The 23,604-nt window shown below is 40.7% G+C and overlaps 1 pseudogene; it reads right to left on the reverse strand.

Annotated features, from left to right (window-relative positions):
- On the reverse strand, positions 13,742 to 14,656 carry OR7A156BP (olfactory receptor family 7 subfamily A member 156B, pseudogene; annotated as a pseudogene).

The raw sequence follows: 23,604 nt of genomic DNA on the forward strand, positions 1-23,604 counted from the left end.
TAGCAGAGCTCAAACATTGAGCCCAGTGTTGCCATTGTTTGGTGAGATTGTGGAAATAGAAGATGCCTCTTCTGGTTTTCTTGAAATTTTTATTTTGATTTCAACTTTGTACAATTTATGTAACTCACTTTTATGCTTTGTGATGTCTGATATCCTATATTTCTCCCTTTTAAGTTTCTTATTCTCCCATATTTCCAGTTTTGGATATAAAACATTGGAAATCCCCATTTATATCAAGGGACTACATGATCTCTTAAGAATAATTTCTCCTCAGATAAAATAGTAAGGCTAGAGTGAGCATTGTTTTCTTTTGCTTGACTAAAAGAAGAGTTATGAATTATTCAACCCCTATGGGGGAAGATCCCTAGTTTTGGCATTCACAACTATTAATAAGTTTATAAAAGAGGAAAACTGAGAACGTAGTTTTAATTTTTCTCAGCATCATTCTATGCATATGCCTGTCCTGATTACTCTTCTTGATAATACAAAATTTAAATTACTGGTCGTTATCACTGATCATAGGATCTTTTTCTATTTATTAGGATCTTGCTCTGCTATACAGCTGGTGTCCACTGTGTCTTCCATCATTACTGGCAAATACTGATAATATACTACATGTTTCCAAGTTAAATCTACACTGAAAGACAAATATGAAAAAATAGATTGATATAATATGACCTTAGACTTCACTTTAGTTAAGACAAAGCAAAATATGAAATCATGCATTTATTACTATGCTAAATCTATATTTTCAGGTGATTCATAGATTCATTAAAATATGGACTATGAGTATCTGTTTGAAAGGCACATTTTTTAAGTTGAAGGACCGGTGGGATATATATATATATTTTTTTAAATTATTTTTTATTCTTGATTAGAAATTTGTAGTGCTTTCAGTAATTATTATTCTTTCCATTTCTCTTAATAAAATATCACCATCTATTCACAGTTTTGTCAGGCCTCTATGGGGTCAGAGAATGAACAGTGTCAATAATATCCATTAAGTATTATCCTCATTATTAAAGGATGACACAGAAAACTCAGATTCTCTTCAGGTATGTGATTTGTGGACACAGGTGTTGTGCAAACATCCATGTCCTTCCAACCTCACCATGGGGCATCAAAGGGACCTCACTGGAGTCCCATTTTCAAAGAGCTATATGAAACAAACATGAACAACTGAGTGATTATGAATGTTATCTTCAACTTCAGAACAAGGTCCTAGAATACATAGAATCACTTTATTATTATTGCTCTCAGTTTCATCCAGTTTGATTATTTCATCAGTTACTTATTGCTGCATACAAACTTGCCTAAAATAAAATTGTTTAATATAGTATCTCTCTTTTCAAACGAGATGGAACAGTGCGAAGTTCTGATCTCTGCAGGGCTTCTCATGAGTCTGTAGTCGGCATGAATCTCTACCTTGTATTTCAAAGGCTCATCCACGATATTGTGTGTGGTTGTACTGCTCTTCTGTCTTGAAGAATTTGTCACTGAACAACTTTCATATGTGGAGGTTAAGCTTCTAATTTGCAAGGGGAAATAAATTTACTAAATGAGAATTACCTTAATTTGACTACCTTAATTCACACATATGAAACCTTAATTTTTGTCAGTTAGAAGAGAGGACCTCCCATCCCAGTCAGCCATGACTGGGACATTTGCTATATTTACTCCAGATCCAGCCTTGGCAAGGACATTGAATTTTTAAAATTCTAAGAAATTTATTAAAGCAAAATTACAAGCAGTAAACTGTACTCATTTAAAGTGTACCAGGTGAAGAATTTAGAAAGTCGTTTAACAGTTTAGAGTATGTACTGCCTGCTTCCATTTTTATACAACTTGAGAAGGTATATGATAATTTTACTGTTTTGTTATGTATTTTTCAGAAATGTGATTCCCCAGCCCCCCTTTCCTTACTTCCAAAGGTAATATGAAAAAAAAATAGCATAATTTGTGAAGAAGGATGCTGTGAGAAAATCTGAAACTATAAAAGTACTTGTGTAATCAAAAGAACACATTCAATATTATGAAGTATGTACATGTGTGTGTTATTTATGTATTTATTCTCTCAATTAAGCACACTTGTTAGGGATAGAGTAGGATTTTTAAAGTAGGATAATTAAAGGAGAAGGCAATGGCACCCCACTCCAGTACTCTTGCCTGGAAAATCCCATGGACGGAGGAGCCTGGTAGGCTGCAGTCCATGGGGTCGCAAAGAGTCGGACACAACTGTGCGACTTCACTTTCATTTTCACTTTTCATTTTCATGCACTGGAGAAGGAAATGGCAACCCACTCCAGTGTTCTTGCCTAGAGAATCCCAGGGACGGGGGAGCCTGGTGGGCTGCCGTCTAGGGGGTCACACAGAGTCTGACACGACTGAAGCGACTTAGCAGGATAATTAAATAGTTTAGAAATATCACTAGAGGGTTAAAGATAGAGAGGGGATTTTAAGGGAGTTTTGGAAATATTGTAATCTAATGACCACTCAAGAAAAGATCTTAATAACCAAGCAACAATATCCATATGTAGTTAAAGAATAAGACAACGGGTTTAGGATCTACATATTGTTACAGAAAGTCAAGAAGATAATGGTCCTTGAAGAGTGGCATTTCTGCATGAAGCCAAGACAGGAGTATAGGTGAAAAGGGAAAGAAATAAGGTGAAAGGAGACATTATAATGAAACTTGAAATTAATAACCTTATTTTGGTATATGTCGTCACTCTTTTGCTAATATATTATTTCAACAGCACCTTGACAGTATGGGTTAGACCATATAGGGTCAAATGAGGCAGGACATAGATGGGCTTCAGGTTAAATATTTACAACTGGCCTGTTTGCATTTCCTGAGACAAGAGATAGGTGGGCTCCAGTTTAAGGCATTTACAATCGGCCTCGTTTGACCTCTGAAATGGAAGTAACAACAAAAACAGGGTAAATAGGGTAAATAGCCAGTCTTCACCTCTTGTAAACCTCTTAATGTATAGACATGGCCAGGACGAAGTAAAGGATTAAGGGATCTCACTCCCCCCTCCCCCTCTCCCCACCCCTGGTTTTAGGAGAAGGGAGACTCTGCACATGCTCAGAAAGTTTATTTGGGGGTCAAAACTCAGGGGATAATGCCAGGCCATTAAGAGTCTTGCTCCTCTCAGAAGCCTTCGCTTTGAGAACCATCTTGGCTGAGGGATGTGGGTGCTCCCAAGGGAGAGTCCCAGGGTAGGTCAGGTGTGGAAAAAGAAACCAAATAATTGGCTGAAGGTAAACGATGACCAGAAAGAACTGAGCCATATAAATCACTTAACTGCCACTTAACTATGCTCTTCCTCACTGGGGGGACCCCCACCCACTTTGTCTCCAGCTGTGCATCTCTGCCTTGCTTCTGTCTTAACTATAAAAGCATTTCTCTATGTGCTCCTCTGCCGGGAGCCGGCATATTGCATATTGAGTGCATATTGCATATTGCATATGGAGTGCAGCACTTTCCACAGCATCATCTTTCAGGATCTGGAATAGCTCAACTGGAATTCTATCACTGCCGGGAGCCAGTGTGAGGAACCCCGCCCATGACAAAGGTCATGAGGAAGGAGGCTCGGCATATGCAAAGGTGGGATCGAGCTTCAGGAGTCCCCCTGGAAATTCTCGAGCATCTAGCCCCAAAACCAGAGTCTGCCTACTTTCTGCTTTGTGCTTTCACCTACACCTCTGACTTTACGGGGGGATGTCCCCCACTACCTCTCTGAAAAAAGAGTTAGCTTACAGTTCCAGTTAATAATTCCTGGGTGTGACAGTGTTTAACCTACAAACTCCTTTGGAAATCCTCTAGCCTGCCTGAATAGGTTTTTCCGGCCACATGTGATTGTTCAGAGCCTCCCAACTGTGAGAGGCAGGAGATGTTCTAAACTGTCTAAACACAGATTCTTTTGAGTAATTAAAAGATTGATTAGAAATTGTATTGGTGAAGGGATTTTCACTTGTTGGGCCCATGTTTGCTGCTAAGTTTCCATATCCCTTACCTGCTGTGTCCCTGGCAGTGTATTGATTAATATAATTGGTGTAAGTAGTAGCTTTAATGTTTGTAACCTGGGACCCTTGAGTTAATTCTTTTTCTTGTTATAGCCCACCACATCATTGCGCTGTAGGAATGCAACTTTATCTAATGCTTTTGGAGGGTGGCTCCTGACCAATCACCTTTAGAGAAAAATAAGTTTTTTGAAGAAAAGGTCTTAAAATGTTAACAGGCCTCCGGGCCAGAAGATGATGCAAATCACCTAAGCTTTTGCATATGATAAGTTTGCAGGAAGAAAGCCTGGCTTGCTGCATGACTCTACCCCTTCCCCCATTATCCTCTATGCATAACTTAAGGTATAAAAACTACTTTGGAAAATAAAGTGCGGGCCTTGTTCACCGAAACTTGGTCTCACCATGTCGTTCTTTCTCTTACCTTCTGGCTGAATTATTCAGCCTCTTTTCTACACTGAATTTCCTCACTGAGCTATCCTTATTTCAGCCTCTTTTCTCCACTGAATTTCCTCACTGAGCTATCCTCATTCTATTACTCTTTATATCCTTAATTAACATTTAATTAAGCAGTTGTTTCCTGATCTTCGCCTACGCCGTCTCTCCTTCGAATACCCTGGATCAGCTGGGGCTGGTCCCCGGCACTCCTCCACTTGTTGTTGAGCTATGTCTCTAATTATAAACTTGTACCTGCATTTACAGGTGAAGTTCTAGAAGTCAGAAGTCAGAACTCATTTATTGAGCCGAATACAGGATGTCTGGGAAATCTGGGATCCATGTGGATACTCCAGGGAAGAAGGTCTTGCCTTCCTAGATTACTTTCTAGGGATACCTTCATTCCTTCTCTCTTGGTCCTTCCTTATCTTCAAAGCCAGCAGGGTAGCATCCTCAAATCTCTGACTCCAATTTTTCTTCCTCTTTCCTCCACATTCAGAAGTCCATTGTAATGACTTTATACAAACCGAGGTAATTCATGGGGCTTCCCAAGGGGCTCAGTGGCAAAGAATCAACCTGCCAATGCAGGAGTTGCAGGTTCAATCCCCATGTTGGGAAGATCCCCTGGTGGAGGAAATGGCAATCCACTCCAGTATTCTTGCCTGGAAAATCCCATGGACAGAGGAGCCCAGTCAGCTACCATCCATTGGGTGACAAAGTCGGACATGATGGAGCACACACATCTTTCTGTTGGTCAGCAGTTTGGCATGTAACTCCTTTCAGGGTCTCTGTTCAGTCAAAGGCCTATTACAGCCTCTGAAACCTGAACAAGGCTACTTCTATTAACTTCTGCAACAATTTGCCTTTATGTATGTATATTAAAAGTTCTTAGGATTAGGATGTGGACATATTTTTGAGGCATTTATTCTGCTATTATTACAAAGTATTTTCTTGATGTATGTGATTTGATACAATTCAAGAGCAAACTCTGGGAGATAGTGAAGGACAGGGAATCCTGGCATGCTGCAGCTCATGGGGTGGCAAAGAGATGGATATGACTTAGGGACTGAAGAAACAACAACAAGAATCTTTATATGAAGAATCAAAAACAGATTTTACTACAACCTCTGCAGGGAGTAAAACCTTTTGCTTTAAAAATTACATACAAAAGTGGATTTTCTTTTGGTACAGAACACCTAAACTTACCTATGACTTACACACAGTTATAGCCTTGTTACTCAAAGTGTGACCCACAGACCAGGACCTGCAGCATCACACCTCCTGGTAGCTGTTAAAAATGACAGGCCCTTGGGCCCACTGAACACCTACTTAGCTGGAATTTATAATTGAATTAGAATCCTCAGTGACTTGTATGCACAATACACTTGGAGCTGTGTATGTGTGCTAGTCACTCAGTTGTGTTCGACTCTTTGAGACTTCATGGACTGTAGCCCTCCAGACTCCTCTGTCCAGATTTCCCAGGCAAGAATTCTAGAGTGGGTTACCATTTCCTTCTCCAGGGGATCTCCTGACTCAGGGATCGAATCCACATACCCTGCATTGATAGACAGGTTCTTAACCACTGAGCCACCTGGGAAGCTAGAAACTTGGAGCAGTGCTGGTTTAAAGTGTGTTTATAACATTCTAGCTGTTAACAGTTTTGCAGGACAATTATCTGTGTTGAGTCCTGGGTATTGTGGGTGTTTAGCAGCATCTTCTTTGACATTGCCACATATCTCCAGGATCAAAACCCAGTTCTCTGACTGGGAACCATAAACCAGAGTTACAGAACTGGAAACATCCTGATAAAATTCCAGTCAAGACTCCATCCCAAAACAGGTTTGTAATTTTTAGCATAATGTGAAATAACTCTGAACCTCATTCCTGAAATGGAGGATGGAGTTATAGTAGTACTACCTCACAGAAGAAGCTTCTCTAAAAATTAAATCTGATAATCTCTGTAATCTGTTGAGGTAGGTTATGGTGTTTGGCAGTATCTAAATATATCTCACAACTTACAAACCTTTTTAAATCAAGGGCTAATTGGTAGCTCTTAACTTCAGATGTAATATGGAATTCCTAAAGGTTTTAGCAAAAGTGTCAGGAAGCCATGGATTGAACTGCCCAATGTTTAACGTTAAAGGAACACACTTGTCCCTCTCAGAAAGGGTAAAAAAGCTTTTCTAAGGATTTCATGAGCTATGTCCCCACTATAGGTCAATACTTTATTGAACCAAGGGACCTAGTCAAGACAGTTACCTGAGTCTCACAGGCTAGAGAAAACTTAAGCTCAGGATTGGGATAAAGTGCTGGGAGATTTAGATAGCTGGAGGGCAAGAGAGTGAATAGAGAAATATTAATACAAATTTAGTTCTTCTGGCTTTATTACCTGGTGTCCTGAGAACAGACTATCAATAGGGAAAAACATCCTTTCTGTCCAGACCAACTCCCTCAGGAATTTCATGTGCTTACAGGTCATTGTATTAATAACCAGAGGGGAATATACATAATGAGAACTGTGAATATCTCCTCTGCTGTATCCCTGAACTTGTACAACCTGGGCATGGATGAGACAAGTTGTTGCTTTTAGAGTCCTAAGTCTGGTGAAGGACTAATGCGTGGCCCTTTCCTGCTGACTTGTCTGGGGACAGAGCTTCAGTCTCCATCACCAACCATCCAGGAAGGGTTTCAGACTTCCACACGAGGTCCTTCCTCTCAATGTTCCCATGCAGGTGAGTTCAAAAGCCCAAAACACACTGCAGAAGATTGACAAATAGAATGAAACCCAAGAACATTTACCTGAGAAAATGTTTATCTCAGTGTATCCCAGAGACCATTGTGGTTGTTTTCTTTCTTTTTTATTTTTTTTTAAATTTTATTTAATTATTTAACTTTACAATAGTGTATTGGTTTTGTCATATATCAAAATGAATCCACCACAGGTATACATGTGTTCCCCATCCTGAACCCTCCTCCCTCCTCCCTCCCCATACCATCCCTCTGGGTCGTCCCAGTGCACCAGCCCCAAGCATCCAGTATCGTGCATCGAACCTGGACTGGTGACTCGTTTCATATATGATATTATACATGCTTCAATGCCATTCTCCCAAATCATCCCACCCTCTCCCTCTCCCACAGAGTCCAAAAGACTGTTCTATACCTCAGTGTCTCTTCTGCTGTCTTGTATACAGGGTTATTGTTACCATCTTTCTAAATTCCATATATACGCGTTAGTACACTGTATTGGTGTTTTTCTTTCTGGCTTACTTCACTCTGTATAATAGCCTCCAGTTTCATCCACCTCATCAGAACTGATTCAAATGTATTTTTTTAATGGCTGAGTAATATTCCATTGTGTATATGTACCGTAGTTTTCTTATCCATTCATCTGCTGATGGACATCTAGGTTGCTTCCATGTCCTGGCTATTATAAACAGTGCTGCAATGAACATTGTGGACCACGTGTCTCTTTCAATTCTGGTTTCCTCAGTGTGTATGCCCAGCAGTGGGATTGGTACTGGGAAAACTGGTCAACCACTTGTAAAAGACTGAAACCAAAACACTAACACCATACACAGAAATAAACTCAAAATAGATTAAAGATCTAAACTTAAGACCAGAAACTATAAAACTCCTAGAGGATAACATAGGCAAAACACTCTCCGACATATATCACAGCAGGATCCTCTATGACCCACCTCGCACAATATTGGAAATAAAAGCAAAAATAAACAAATGGGACCTAATTAAACTCAAAAGCTTCTGCACAACAAAGGAAACTATCAGCAAGGTGAAAAGACAGCCTTCAGAATGCGAGAAAATAATAGCAAATGAAGCAACTGACAAACAACTAGTCTCAAAAATATACAAGCAACACCTACAGCTCAATTCCAGAAAAATAAATGACCCAATCAAAATATGGGCCAAAGAACTAAATAGACATTTCTCCAAAGAAGACATACAGATGGCTAACAAACACATGAAAAGATGCTCAACATCACTCATTATCAGAGAAATGCAAATCAAAACCACTATGAGGTACCATTTCACACCAATTAGAATGGCTGCGATCCAAAAGTCTACAAGCAATAAATGCTGGAGAGGGTGTGGAGAAAAGGGAACCCTTTTACACTGTTGGTGGGAATGCAATCTAGTACAGCTGCTATGGAGAACAGTGTGGAGTTTCCTTAAAAAACTGGAAATGTCGTTGTTTTCTTGCTTGATTAAAATATCAATGTATTTTAATGATGCTAAAAAGAATAGTGAACATAGAATTCAGGAAGACGATGCTATGTGATGTCCATTAAGTGTTAAGAATGGAAGCCCCATTAGAAAATGGGGGAGACACATAAATTCCTTCCAGTAAGAGTAGAATGTTTGCCCAAATATCTTAATTACTTGGAATAGAGAGATAGGGTATTAGTTGGAGGGCTATAAAATGAAGTGAAAACATTTCTTTTTAATTTTTAAAATGGAGCATATTTCCATAATGTTTCTGTAATGGTGAGAACATTTCACGCCAAGAAGTGCTTGCAAATATATATTTGCAACAGCAGGTGTGAGACATTTTTCACATTATTTTCTGTGAAAAAGAAAAAGAAAAAAATTAAGAAGTGTAAAGGGTGATACAGATGTGCTTACCTTGAAACTATCTCATTATCTGAGAGGATGAATATGTATGTGGATTTATTAGTCATTTACTTTATTTCAAATTATCTGTGTGAATTTTTTGCTTTAGTATAGGCAGATAGGAGAATTTTTCTGTTGTTACTTTCAATCTTTCAAACAACGAATTGTTATGTTTTTTTCTGTGTGTGTGTGTGTGTGTGTGTGTGTGTGTGTGTTTTACCCCCATAGACTGGCTATTTGCTATTTAGCTGATTTATGTATATATAAGGGCTGGACAGGGAAGTCTGGCATGCTGCAGCCCATGGGGTCACAAAGAGTCCGACACGACTGAAGTGACTTAGCAGCAGCAGCAGCAGATTTTTGGCCCAGGATGTGATCTATCCTGGAGAAGCTTCCGTGTGCGCTTGAGAAAAAGGTGAAATTCGTTGTTTTGGGGTGAAATGTCCTATAGATATCAATTAAGTCTAACTGGTCTATTGTATCATTTAAAGTTTGTGTTTCCTTGATAATTTTCTGTTTAGTTGATCTATCCATACATGTGAGTGGGGTATAAATTCTCCCACTATTATTGTGTTATTGTTAATTTCCCATTTCATACTTGTTAGCATTTGTCTTACAGATTGGGGTGCCCCAATGTTGGGTGCATATGGTTTATAATTGTCATATCTTCTTCTTGATTGATCCTTTGACCATTATGTAGTGTCCTTCTTTGTCTCTTTTCACAGCCTTTGTTTTAAAGTCTATTTTATCTGATATGAGTATTGCTACTCCTGCTTTCTTTTGGTCTCTATTTGCATGGAATATCTTTTTCTAGCCCTTCACTTTCAGTCTGTATGTGTCCTTTGTTTTGAGGTGGATCTCTTGTAGACAACATATATAGGGGTCTTGTTTTTGTATCCATTCAGCCAGTCTTTGTCTTTTGGTTGGGGCATTCAACCCATTTACATTTAAGGTAATTATTGATAAGTATGATCCCATTGCCATTTACTTTATTGTTTTGGGCTCAAGTTTATATACCCTTTCTGTGTTTCCTATCTAGGGAAGATCTTTTAGAATTTGTTGGAGAGCCGGTTTGTTGGTCTTGAATTCTCTCAGCTTTTGCTTGTCTGTAAAGCTTGTGATTTCTCCTTTATATTTGAATGAGACCCTTGCTGGGTACAGTAATCTGGGCTGTAGGTTATTTTCTTTCATCACTTTAAGTATGTCCTGCCATTCCCTCCTGGCCTGAAGAGTTTCTATTGAAAGATCAGCTGTTATCCTTATGGGAATCCTCTTGTGTGTTATTTGTTGTTTTTCCCTTGCTGCTTTTAATATTTGTTCTTTGTGTTTGATCTTTGTTAATTTGATTAATATGTGTCTTGGGGTGTTTTGCCTTGGGTTTATCCTGTTTGTGACTCTCTGGGTTTCTTGGACTTGGGTGATTATTTCCTCCCCCATTTTAGGGAAATTTTCAATGATTATCTGCTCAAGTATTTTCTTGTGGTCTTTCCTTCTGTCTTCTTCTTCTAGGACTCCTATGATTCAAATGTTGGGGCATTTAACATTGTCCCAGAGGTCTCTGAGATTGTCCTCATTTCTTTTAATTCATTTTTCATTTTTCCTCTCTGATTTATTTATTTCTACCATTCTATCTTCTACCTCACTTGTCATATCTTCTGCCTCCGTTATTCTTTGGTTGGTTCCCTCCAGAGTGTTTTTTATCTCATTTATTGGATTATTCATTATATATTGACTCTTTTTTATTTCTTCTATGTCCTTGTTAAACCTTTCTTGCATGTTCTCAATCCTTGTCTCCAGGCTATTTATCTCTAACTACATTTTTTTTTTTTTTTTGATCCTCAAATTATTTATTTATTTTTTTTTTCTAATTTTATTTTATTTTTAAACTTTACATAATTGTATTAGTTTTGCCAAATATCAAAATGAATCCGCCACAGGTATACATGTGTTCCCCATTCCGAACCCTCCTCCCTCCTCCCTCCCCATACTATCCCCCTGGGCCGTCCCAGTGCACCAGCCCCAAGCATCCAGCATCGTGCATCGAACCTGGACTGGCAACTCGTTTCCCACACGATATTTTACATGTTTCATTGCCATTCTCCCAAATCTTCCCACCCTCTCCCTCTCCCACAGAGTCCATAAGACTGTTCTATACATTTTGTTTTCAAGATTTTGGATCATTTTCACTATCATTATTCAGAATTCTTTATCAGGTAGATTCCCTATCTCTTCCAGGGCCAGCCTTAGACAGTTCCCGAAGAGCAACATAGAGCCTAAGCAGTGTAGACAGGGAAAGCACACACGCTGTGAGCACGGGCAAACCCAGTGTGGCCAAGACACTGTGAGGCTGGTCCTGGGTTGTATGCACTTCCCAGGTCTAAGCCGCTCAGGTTCACGTACTCAGGTAGTCCTCAGAGGTGCAGACTCAGTTGGGCCTTCATTTTGTGCCCTTCCCAGGTCCAAGCAGCTCAGGTGACCGGGTGTTTGGCGAGGGCGGTCACTGCAACTTATTGCCTCCCATGTCCCTGCTGCCTGGTTTTCTGGGTGTACAACAGGCGCATCTTAGGCAGATGTTGACCGTACAGAATCCCAAGAAGTCTTGGTTAGCAATGAAGCTTGTTTGCAGTTTGGTAGAGGATGCCTCTCTGGGGCCATGATTGCCCTCTTCTGGCTGTGGTTCCCCTCGCCTGCCTGTTTCTGGTGGGGTATGGGCTGGTCCGCAGCCGGCTAGCTCTTCTCAGTCCTTTGTTTTGTGAGCGGGCCTGGCGGTGTCTTATGTTAGGGCCTTTCACGTGGTAGCTATCCCACAGTCTGATTTGCTATCCCAAGTTAGTTCCCTCAGATTGCCCTCGGGGCATTCAGGCACGGTCCTTACTCTAAACAATGCAGCCTGCTCCTCCCTGCCCAGCCCCCACTTGCTAGTGGTGGATGCGGGCATCTGCCCTGCTTCTCCGCTGGGGGAGTTACCGTTGGGCACGTAATCTGTGGGGTTTAATTATTTATTTATTTTTCCTCCTGGTTATGTTGCCCTCTGAGGTTCCAAGGCTCACCACAGACTCGCCAGTGAGAGTGTTTCCTGGTGTTTGGAAATTTCTCTCTTTTTTAAGTCTCCCTTCCCAGGATGGATCTCTGTCCCTACCTCTTTTGTCTCTCTTTTTATCTTTTGTATTTTTTCCTACCTCCTTTTGAAGACAATGGGCTGCTTTTCTGGATGCCTGATGTCCTCTGCCAGCATTCAGAAGCTGTTTTGTGGAATTTACTCAGCGTTCAAATGTTCTTTTGAGGAATTTGTGGGGGAGAAAGTGGTCTTCCTGTCCTATTCCTCCACCATCCTAGGGCCGCCCCCCTCCCCCACCCGCCACTCCTGTATTCTTGCGTGGAGAATCCCATGGACAGAGGGGTCTGGCCGGCTACAGTCCAAAGGATTGCAAAGAGACAGTACTGAGCGTGTAAGCATGAACAAACAAAATAGGTATTATGGAAATAAAGCTGAATAAGGGAATGGAATCCAAAAGAGGCAAATAGAGTGACAACTAACAAGACGTAGTGTATGTTAAAGTTCAGAATATCAGGAAGAGCAGCTAAGGTGGTGATAGATAAAGGAATGATGTATGCAAACATGAAATCAATGGTCTGAGATTTTCCTTGTTATAAACACATAAATAGTCATGAATGTCTTGAGTAGTTCCCCCACCCCACCCCCATAGGATCAATACAACTCCTGACTATTCTTTATTAAAATGAAAGAAAAGCATTTAATACTTTAAATATTATTTGAGAATACACTGTTTTTAAGAATTTTCTCAACTTGCATGATAAACAGTAATTCCCTTGTTGTTCAGGTCCAAATTTCAAAACAAATTTGAGAAAGAGGGAAGCCACAACATAAACAACTCTTGGATAAGAGGGAAATCACTAAGCTTAATCAAGTGAGTTACATGAATTTATGAAGGAGGTGAAGTCAAAGAAATGGAAACTCCAAGAAACAAATGGAAGGAGCAAATTTTACTTCCGGAATCTCATAAAAAATGGTAGCTTCTCCCTGTGAGGTTTTAAACATTTCATTCATGCTCCCTTCTTCAGCTTGGAGCAATTGGCATTTTAATAGTTGTCATCAGATGAATGGATAAGCAAGCTGTGGTACATATACACAATGGAGTATTACTCAGCCATTAAAAAGAATACATTTGAATCAGTTCTAATGAGATGGATAAAACTGGAACCTATTATACAGAGTGAAGTAAGCCAGAAAGAAAAACACCAATACAGTATACTAACACATATATATGGAATTTAGAAAGATGGTAACAATAACCCTGTGTACGAGACAGCAAAAGAGACACCGATGTATAGATCAGTCTTATGGATTCTGTGGGAGAGGGAGAGGGTGGGGAGATTTGGTAGAATAGCATTGAAACATGTATAATATCATGTATGAAACGAGTCGCCAGTCCAGGTTCGATGCACGATACTGGATGCTTGGGGCTGGTGCACTGGGACGACCCAGAGGGAGGGTAGGGGAGGGAGGAGGGAGGAGGGTTCAGGATGGGGAATGCGGGTATACCTGTGGTGGATTCATTTTGATATTATCAAAACTAATACAATATTGTAAAGTTTAAAAATAAAATAAAATTTAAAAAAAAAATAAAAAATATTAAAAAAAGAATGCTTTCAGAGCCATTTTTATGTCTTTGTTCCTGAGACCGTAGATGAAGGGGTTCAGCATTGGTGTTACCACAGTGTACATCACTGAGGCAATTTCACTTGAATGTGATCTCTGGGTAGCTGAAGAGCTAAGGCACACTCCTAAGCTCCTACAATAAAACAAGGAGACAAGTGAGAGGTGAGACACACAGGTGGAAAATGCTTTAAGCTTTCCCTGAGCTGACAAGATTCCACATATGGAGGAAACTATCTTAGAATAAAATATCCCAGACAAGGGAGCACCAGCCAGCAGCTCAGCTGCAAAGTATATCACTGTGTCATGAAGAAAGTTGTCAGAACAGGCAAGTTGGACCATCTGGTTGAGTTACCAGAAATAGGGATTTCCAGCTCTCTACAGAGGGACAGTCTCAACACCATTAAGGTTTGTAACAGTGAATGAAGGACACTGACGGCCCAGCTAACCAGAACCAGAATTCCACAGATTTGGGGATTCCTGATGACTGTGAAGTGCAGGGGGTGGCAGATGGCCACAAAGTTGTCATAGGCCTTCTCAGTCAGGAGGAAGTCATCCAACCCTGCAAATAGTGTAAAAAAAAAAAAAAACATATACATCTGGGTGATGCAGACTTCATAGGTCATAACTTGGCTCTGTGTCTGGATGTTCCACAGCATCTCTGGAGGTAGTGGAGGTGAAGCAGACGTCTATGAAGGAAAAGTTGGAGAGGAAGAAGTACATGGGGGTGTGGAGGTGCTAGTCTGAGATGACAGCTGGTTGGATGAGCAGGTTTCCAAACACATTGATCATGCAGAGGAAAAGCCCAGATATGAAGGGCTGCATTTCTGGTTCCTCTGAGAATCCCAGAAGAAGAAATTCTGAAACACCTGTGATGATCCTCTGTGCCATGTGGTAGAAGTGACTACAAGTAAAGGGAAAAAAACATGACTAATTTTCATGCAAGTGAACATTACTCACATTGTTGAAATGCTACCTTATATATTTTGCAATTAGAAAATTAATGTCAATATTTTGTTCATACAATGAGTACAGTGTTTTGGTATTCAAAATCTCCTAAAATCCAGTAATGGAGAATTAATATAGCAAATAAAATATATATAGCATGTCATATGGTGACACACAGTATGAATAAAATGAAAGCAAGTATAAAGGGAAGAGAAGAGAAGGGATGCTATTTTTATGGGTCTTCAGGTAAGACAGCAAATAAGGTGACATTTGAACAGAGACCTCATGGAAGAGAGAGCAGGAGCCATGGATTTATCAGAAGTGTGTGCCTGGCAGGGTGAACAGCCAGTGCAAAGGTCCTGGGGAAGGTGCTTTTTTAAGATGTTCTAGTTGAAAAAAAGAAAGCCAGTGTGGTGAGGGAAATGAGAAGGAGGGAAAGTGAGGAGAGAAGGTGTCAGAGGGTGTTGAGGAACAAGGTGATTCTGAAACTGCTGCTTCACAAAGCATCAGACATGACTTAGAGACTGAACAACAGCAACAACAATATATCTCTCTATATACGAGAGAGAGAGAGAGAGAGAGAGAGAGGACATGAAAGAGAATACAGATCTAATAAACTCAAACGGTTCCTGAGAGACTGTGGTAAGAAACTTTTTTTTGGTTTTATATTCCCTTGATGCCCAGCAGAAATAATTAAAGAGAAAAAATAAATTTATCCAAAATAGCAATATGTTATGGTCTAAATACTTATGGGTTTTATGACCCCAGAGAAAAATGAGCAAAGGGAACAAAGTTACACTTTACAAAAGGATGCTTGCAAAACACAGTGGATAGGAATTGAACATTGGCCATTTTTAATATCAGGCAGCAAAACTTGTTTTTCCTGTGCTTATTTCATTTTCATTTGACTAAATGTTTTTATATGAAAGCAGAGGAGCAAGCCTCTTTCTCCCTTTTCAGATGTGACATCTTTTTTTGTTGTTGTTGTTATTCTTGGATTTTGATCTTTTTATGATGAGTCCTAAGGACATACTCTAGCCCTATGTCTGATTCTTGCCCAAAAGATCAAAAGTCCACACACATAAAACCTGGATACACAGACCATTTCAACGTTTTCACTAACTTGCTTCATATTAGTCATCTGAGGACATTGTTGCATGAATCAGGGCTTAGGTCTCCTTATGTATGGACATTTAGTATATGTCAAGGTTTTATTTCAATTTATTTGCAAAGATTGAATTGTTCCTAAAGCTGGCACAAACATTTATCTTTCAAAAAATGGCTTCTCACTTACCTCAAACATCTTACAAATATTAGTGAGATTATGTCCTCAGTGTAAGAATAACTGACATTTTAGATTAACACTTTGACATGAAAATATATAATATCAACTGAAAATTGCTCAGTCGTGTCTGGCTCTTTCAAACCCCATGGATTATACACTTCACGAAATTCTCCAGGCCAGCATACTGGAATGGGAAGCCTTTCCCTTCTATAGGGAATCTTCCCAACCCATGGATGGAACCAAGGTCTCCCACATTGCAGGTGGATTTTTTACCAACTGAACCACCTGGGAAGCCAATATAGTATCAATGGAGAGGGGGGTGTCAAAATCACCTTAAATAATGCAAGAGACTCATAAACAAGGCAATAGTCCTATATAACTAAAAAAAATTTTAAAGAAAATTTAAGGCCAAATATACACCTCACAAATCAACTGAAAAATAATCATTTTAAAGAGTCATTCGAAAGGCTTATATGTGTAGAAAAATGGGCATATAACATGTGTTCTTGTTGTTTAGTTGTTAATATTGTATATAGTAATAATTATTGTTTTTGCTATTTAGCTGCTAAGTCGTGTCTGACTCCTTTATGACCCCATGGACTGTAGCTCACGAAGCTCCGCTGCCCATGGCATTTTTCAGGCAAGAATACTGGAGTGGGTTGCCATTTTCTTCTGCGGGGAATCTATCTTCCTGACCCAGGGATGGAACCCACATCTCCTGCACTGGCAGGCGAATTCAAACTTAACACTGAACCACCATGGAAGCCCATACATAATAATAATAGGCAAATAAAAAAAGGTGAACAAATATATAAATCTTTGCTCTAGCTCAATATATAGTTTAAGAAAGCAACAAAAAACTCTCTTTCCTACCTTGGTCCTGGGAAATATCTTGAAAACTGGTCAAATGTGGGCTGACTTCTGGACTAGGAGCAAAGGAGACTCTGATTTTTCTGGCAGAAATGTGAACTGTTACAATATTTTATGGAAAAATCTGAAGATAGCTATCAGTTCAGTTCAGTTCAGTCACTCAGTCATGTCCGACTCTTTGCGACCAAATGAATTGCAGCACGCCAGGCCTCCTTGTCCATCACCAACTCCGGGAGTTCACTCAAACTCATGTCCATCGAGTCAGTCATGCCATCCAGCCATCTCATCCTCTGTTGTCCCCTTCTCCTGCCCCCAATCCCTCCCAGCGTCAGAGTCTTTTCCAATGAGTCAACTCTTTACATGAGGTGGCCAAAGTACTGGAGTTTCAGCTTTAGCATCAGTCCTTCGACGTTCACTCTTGCCATATCCTGTTTGACCCCTTCCAATTTGCCTTGATTCATGGACCTGACATTCCAGGTTCCTATGCAATATTTCTCTTTACAGCATTGGACCTTGCTTCTATCACCAGTCACATCCACAGCTGGGTATCATTTTTGCTTTGGCTCCATCCCTTCATTCTTTCTGGAGTTATTTCTCCACTGATCTCCAGTAGCATATTGGGCACCTACCAACCTGGGGAGTTCCTCTTTCAGTATCCTACCATTTTGCCTTTTCATACTGTTCATGGGGTTCTCAAGGCAAGAATACTGAAGTGGTTTGCCATTCCCTTCTCCAGTGGACCACATTCTGTCAGACCTCTCCACCGTGACCTGTCCGTCTTGGGTGGCCCCACATGGCATGGCTTAGTTTCATTGAGTTCGACAAGGCTGTGGTCCTAGTGTGATTAGATTGCCTAGTTTTCTGTGATCATGGTTTCAGTGTGTCTGCCCTCTGATGCCCCCTCACAACATCTAACATCTTACTTGGGTTTCTCTTACCTTGGACTTGGGGTATCTCTTCATGGCTGCTCCAGCAAAGTGCAGCCACTGCTCCTTATCTTGGACAAGGGGTCCTCACTACCACCCCTCCTGACCTTGAACGTGGAGTAACTCCTCTCGGCCCTCCTGTACCTGTGCAGCCACCACTCCTTGGACATGGGGTTGCTTCTCTTGGCCACAGCCCCTGACCTCAGGCTTGGGGTAGCTCCTCCCAACCACTGCCCCTGACCTCAGATGTGGGATAGTTCCTCTCTGCCACTGCCCCTGACCTTGGACGAAGACAGCTATCAACCTTCAAAATACAGAAAGATTTTAACTCAAAGTCCTCCAGTGTTGGCACCACTGACATTCTGAGCCAGGTAATTTTTGTGGTGGCGTCTCTCCTGTGCATTGAAGGATATATAGAGCATCCCTGACTTATGGAGCCTTCTATCTGTGACAGACAAAAATCCCTGGGGGATGAAACCATCCTTGGTTAGAATGAGAGTTTGAACTCCACTATCTCAATGTATTGTGTACCTTTGGTATAATAGCAACTTAATGATAAAGAATATGAAATACCATCAAAGTGTTAGTAGTACAGGCACAACATGACCTGTTGTACAGCCATAAAACTAATGAATTCATCATTAGACTTGTGATTTGAGGCAGGTCTGTGAGAAATTATTGAGTAAGAAGGAAAATGGGGAAAAAAGGAAAATGGGACAAAAGGTAGGAACAAAGACTGCACTAGTGGTGTAGTCGTAAAGAATCCACCTGCCAATACAGGAAACATGGGTCTAATCCCTGGTCTGGGAAGATCCCCTGGAGGAGGAAAGGGCAACTCACTCAAGTATTCTTGCTTGGAAAATCTCATGGACAGAGCAGCCTGGTGGGCTACATTCCAAGGGTTGCCAAGAGTTGGATATGATTTAACAATGAGACAACATCTTAACAACTAAAAAACATCTCTGGTTCTTTGTTTGAAAGATTGTAATCAAAGATAGGAATTCTATTCTGATCCTTTGTAGAAAAGCAAAGGACTCACACACATAATTTAAGATAGAGAAAATAAATGGCTAACAAGTCTACACAACACATTCAGCCTCAGAGATAATGTAGCAATTGCAAGGTAAGCTCATTAGCACTTCCCCAGCAGCTCAGTGGTATAGAAGCTGCCTGCCAATCCAGGAGACACTGGTTCAATCCCCATGTCCGTAAGATCCCCTGGAGGAGAAAATGGCAACCCACTCTAGGATTCTTACCTGGGAAATCCCATGGACAGAAGAGCCTGGCGGGCTACAGTCATAAAGTGTTGGACACAACCTAGTAGCTAAACAACAACAAGCTCATTAGCACACCTCTCTTTACATTTGAATTTTTTTTCCACAGAAGATACTGTGAAGTGTATATCTCAGACAAATACTGTTGCAAGGATGTATTTACAAGCATTCTTTGGTGTGCATATTTATTTATTTATTTGGTGGTGCTAGGTTGTTGTTGCTCAGTGGGTTTTTCTCTAGTTGCGGTGAGGAGGGTTTAGTCTTGTTTGCGGTGCATAGGCTTCTCTTTGCAGTGGCCTCTCTTATGGCAGAACATGGACTCTAGGGTGTGAGGACCTGCGTAGTTGTTGTTGCTGGGCTCTAGAGCACAGGCTCAGTACTTGTGGTGTTCAAACTTAGTTGCTTCAAGGCAAGTGAGATCTTCCTGGTCCAGGGATCAAATCCTTGCCTCTTGCACTGGAAGGCAGATTCTTTACCACTGAGCTCCCAGGGACGCCCAGTATGTATGTTTTTAATCAATATGAAATATGGTCAAATATGTTCCACCAAAAAAATTAGAAAGAAATGCCCTGACTATATTTTATATTCCTACATCACTAATACACTAATTCTCTACTCAAACTATTAATAAGAAACATGGACATAAATTCTACTTTTACTGGAAGCACTTTATGCCTCCTGTGTGTTCAGTTACTCAATCATTTCTGACTCTTTGTGACCCCATGGACTGTAACCTGCCAGGCTCTTCTGTCCATGGGATTCTCCAGGCAAGAATACTGGAGTGAGTCGCCATAGTACTGGAGATAAACCCTTTACAGGAGCACTTCCCTTTCCTCCTTGTGCCTACAAGTCAGCAGGAATTCTAATTCAAGTGCAAATTCTGATTGAATAGGTCCTCAGTGGGCCCTCGGACCCTGCATTTCTAACAAGCTACTGGGCTGTGTGTTGATGCAGGTCTGAGTATGAGGGTCACAATTTCAGCAACAAAACACTGGTTCTGTGTTTAATACAGTTACAGGAACTTGAATTTATATTAAATTCAGGTACAGGTATTTGAATTTATACATGGCTGAGTGACTGAACATGCACACACACACACACACACACACACATATATATATATATATATATATTCATATATATATAATGCTAGTTGCTCAGTCATGTCTGACTGTTTGTGATCTCCTGGTGTGCGACCTGCCAGGCTCCTCTCTCCATGGAATTCTCCAGACAAGAATACTTCAGTGGGTTGCCATTCCCTTCTCCAGGGGATCTTCCCAACCCAGTAGGTCTTTGTTGGTTATCCATTTTATATAGAGCAGTGTGTACATGTCCATCCCAAACTCCCTACCCCTTCCCTATATTGGAAATATAAATCATTTTTTGTGTGTGTGGAGGGGGAATTTTGGATTGGATTAGGTAATCTTTTCATTATTTCAATCCTTCATGCCAGCCAGAATGAGACAAATTTATCTCTGACCTCTGAAGTTATCTATTGTAAAATATGCGACCTGCTTTCTGGGTTTATTCTGAGATGAGAAGTGGACTGGAGAGTCATCAAAGGCAGGCTGGAAGCTACAAGCAAGAAATGGAAACTCATGGGGATGGAATAAAGCCTGTGTTCACCTGTGTTGCTTCTGACCTCAGTGATGAGGGATCCTGAAAAACCCAGAGCCCTTTCTCATGGAGATAAATGCTCACACTTGGCCCAAGAGGTGGAGAGATTCAAAGAGGTTCTCTGGGAATGTAGAACAGTTGTAGGTCCATCTGCAGCTTCATGTGAGTGTGTGCTAAGTTGCTTCAGCCATGTACAACTCTTTGTGACCCCATGGACTGTAGGCTGCCAGGCTCCTCAGTCCATGGAGTTTCCCAGGTAAGAACACTGGAGTGGGTTGCCGTCCCTTCCTCTGGGGGAAATCTTCCTGACCCAGGGATCAAACCTATGTCTCTTCTGTCTCCTGCATTGGCAAGCAGGTTCTTTACCACTAGCACCCCCTGGAAAGCCCCGGCAGCTTCATTCTAGTGAGCAAATCATCAGTTCTTCAGCAGTGTGTGTGTGTCCACAAATGACAACTGATTTCTCCAAGTACACTAAGAATTTTCCTTACAATCTGTGTTAGTTCCCTATGGCTTCTGTTACACATTACCACAATGTGGGTGCCTTATAGGGCTTCCCCTGTGGCTTAGTGGTGAACAATCTGCCTACCATGCAGGAGACTCTGATTCAATTCTTGGATTAGGAAGATGCCCTGGAGGAGGGCATGGCAACCCACTCCAGTATTCTTGCCTGGAGAATTTCATGGACAGAGGAGCCTGGTGGGCTACAGTCCTTGGGGTTGCAAAGAATTGGACATGCCTGAAGCAACTGAATACATACACACAGGTTCCTTATAGGAAAAGAAATTATTTTCTTACAGTTCTGGAGACCAAAAACCCCAAATCAAGATATCAGCAGGGACAGAGGAGCCTGATGGGCTATGGTCCATAGGGTTGCAAAGAGGGTTGGATGTGACTGAATCAACTTAGCATGCATGCACCCCAACCTTTTTGGAACAATTGTGGAAGACAATTTTCCCTACACCTGGGATTTCAGGATGTTTCAAACACATTATTTTTGTTGAGTTTGTTGAGCAGGAGGTGGAACTCAGGTGGCAATGCAAGCAGTTGGGAGCAGCTATAAATACAGATGAAACTTCACTTGCTGGCCTGCTGCTCACCTCCTGCTGGGTGGCTCAGTTCCTAACAGGCCATGGGCTGGTACTGGTGCATGTCCTGGGCTTGCAGACCCCTCCTGTAGAAGAGAATCCATTCTTGCCTCTAACAGCTTCTGGTGGTTCCAAGAGCTCCTTGTCTTATGGCCACGTCACTCTAATTTCTGTCCTAATGTCTGGGACTTTCTCTTGTTTGTTTCATCTCCTCTCCTATATCTTTTTTTTTTTTTAACTTTTTTAAATTTTATTTTTAATATAAATTTATTTATTTTAATTGTAGGTTGATTACAATATTGTATTGGTTTTGCTATACATCAACATGAATTTGCCATGGGTGTACACGTGTTCCCCATCCTGAACCCCCCTCCCACCTCTCTCCCTGTACCATCCCTCTGGGTCATCCCAGTGCATGGATAAAACATTTTTAAAGTTTATTTTTATTTATTTAGCTGTGTCAGGTTTTAGTTGTGGCTTGTGGGGTCTTCCTTGTGGCACGGGGTCTCTCTAGCTGTGGCACACAGACTCAGTATTTGTGGCTCAGGCCTTCATTGCTCCAAGGTTTGTGGAATCTTAGTTCTCCAGCCAGGGATCAAACCCAAGTCCCCTGCATTGCAAGGTGGATTTTTAACTACTGGACCAGCAGGAAGTCCCTCTCTTGTGTCTTTTAAGGACAACTGTCATTGGATTTAGGGCACACCCAAGCAATCCATAATTATCTCATTTTAAAACCCTTAATTAAATTGGCAAAGATGCTTTTTCCACAAAGGTCACATTTACAAGTTCCAGGTAGGCATATCTTTTGTGGTGTTGCCAATCAAGTTACTATATGGTTCAGGAAATGTAACTCAGTCTAGTTAAGACAAAGATTTTACTGGTCCCAGGAAATAGAACCATGAGTCAGGCAAGAGGAAAAAACCATGAAAGGTGTGTTTATCAAGCTGATTACCACCATTATCAACTGGGACTTCTGCTGGGGAAAGATGGGGACCAGTAAAATATGTGTGCTTCAGACTTATTTCACTCAATGGGCAAGTGATTTATACACCAGTTCCTGTTGGTCTTTGGTTAAGGAGTGATTCCTGGGACATTAATTCTCTAAACATGGGCAGAGCAGACTAGAGAAATTTCTTAGGTAATGGATGCAGATATGAAAGTTTGAAGCCAGACAGAATACACTAAAGTGGTCAGTGATGAAGGGCTATCTTCTATATTATACTTCTCCATTCCACCTTCCTGGGATGCAGTTGCAATTGCTGGAAGGGCAGAAGCCATTTTGTGACCATGAGGGTAGAAGCCCACTGGTCAAACTAGAGATAGAGCAGAAAAGCAGAAGGATCCTGAGTACTTGATGGCTAGCTTTGAACTGTTCAGCTCCAGAATTCACGTATCAGGAATGAAATAAATATCATTAAGTTTGATGTGACTGAAAGTTATTCAGAAAAAAGACACTTCTTCCAGTTCACTTAATTCACACAACCTCAGAAAACATCTCTGTAAATGAATTTGCAGGGCAACATTTCCATAATAGGTATACATCCCATCACTTTGAGGATATATATTAAAAACATGATATTCAGTTTATTTTTTAAGAAATTTAAATCATCTCTAAGTGTAAAAGAAAAGATCAGGTTCAATTCATATGAAGTTAAAATTCATATGGTTACAAATTGAAAAAGGGAACCAAAGATATAGTATGAAGGAAAATAGAGAGGGCTGTGAAGACCCAAGGAAGGTTTTTCTTTAAAAATTGAGTATTAGGAAAGATAAAAAACATTAAATGAAGGAAGCCAGGATGTCTGGTCCTCAATATTATGTGCCCAGTTAC

This window comes from Bos taurus, chromosome 7 (genome assembly GCF_002263795.3).
Source record: "Bos taurus isolate L1 Dominette 01449 registration number 42190680 breed Hereford chromosome 7, ARS-UCD2.0, whole genome shotgun sequence".
Lineage (NCBI taxonomy): Eukaryota > Metazoa > Chordata > Mammalia > Artiodactyla > Bovidae > Bos > Bos taurus.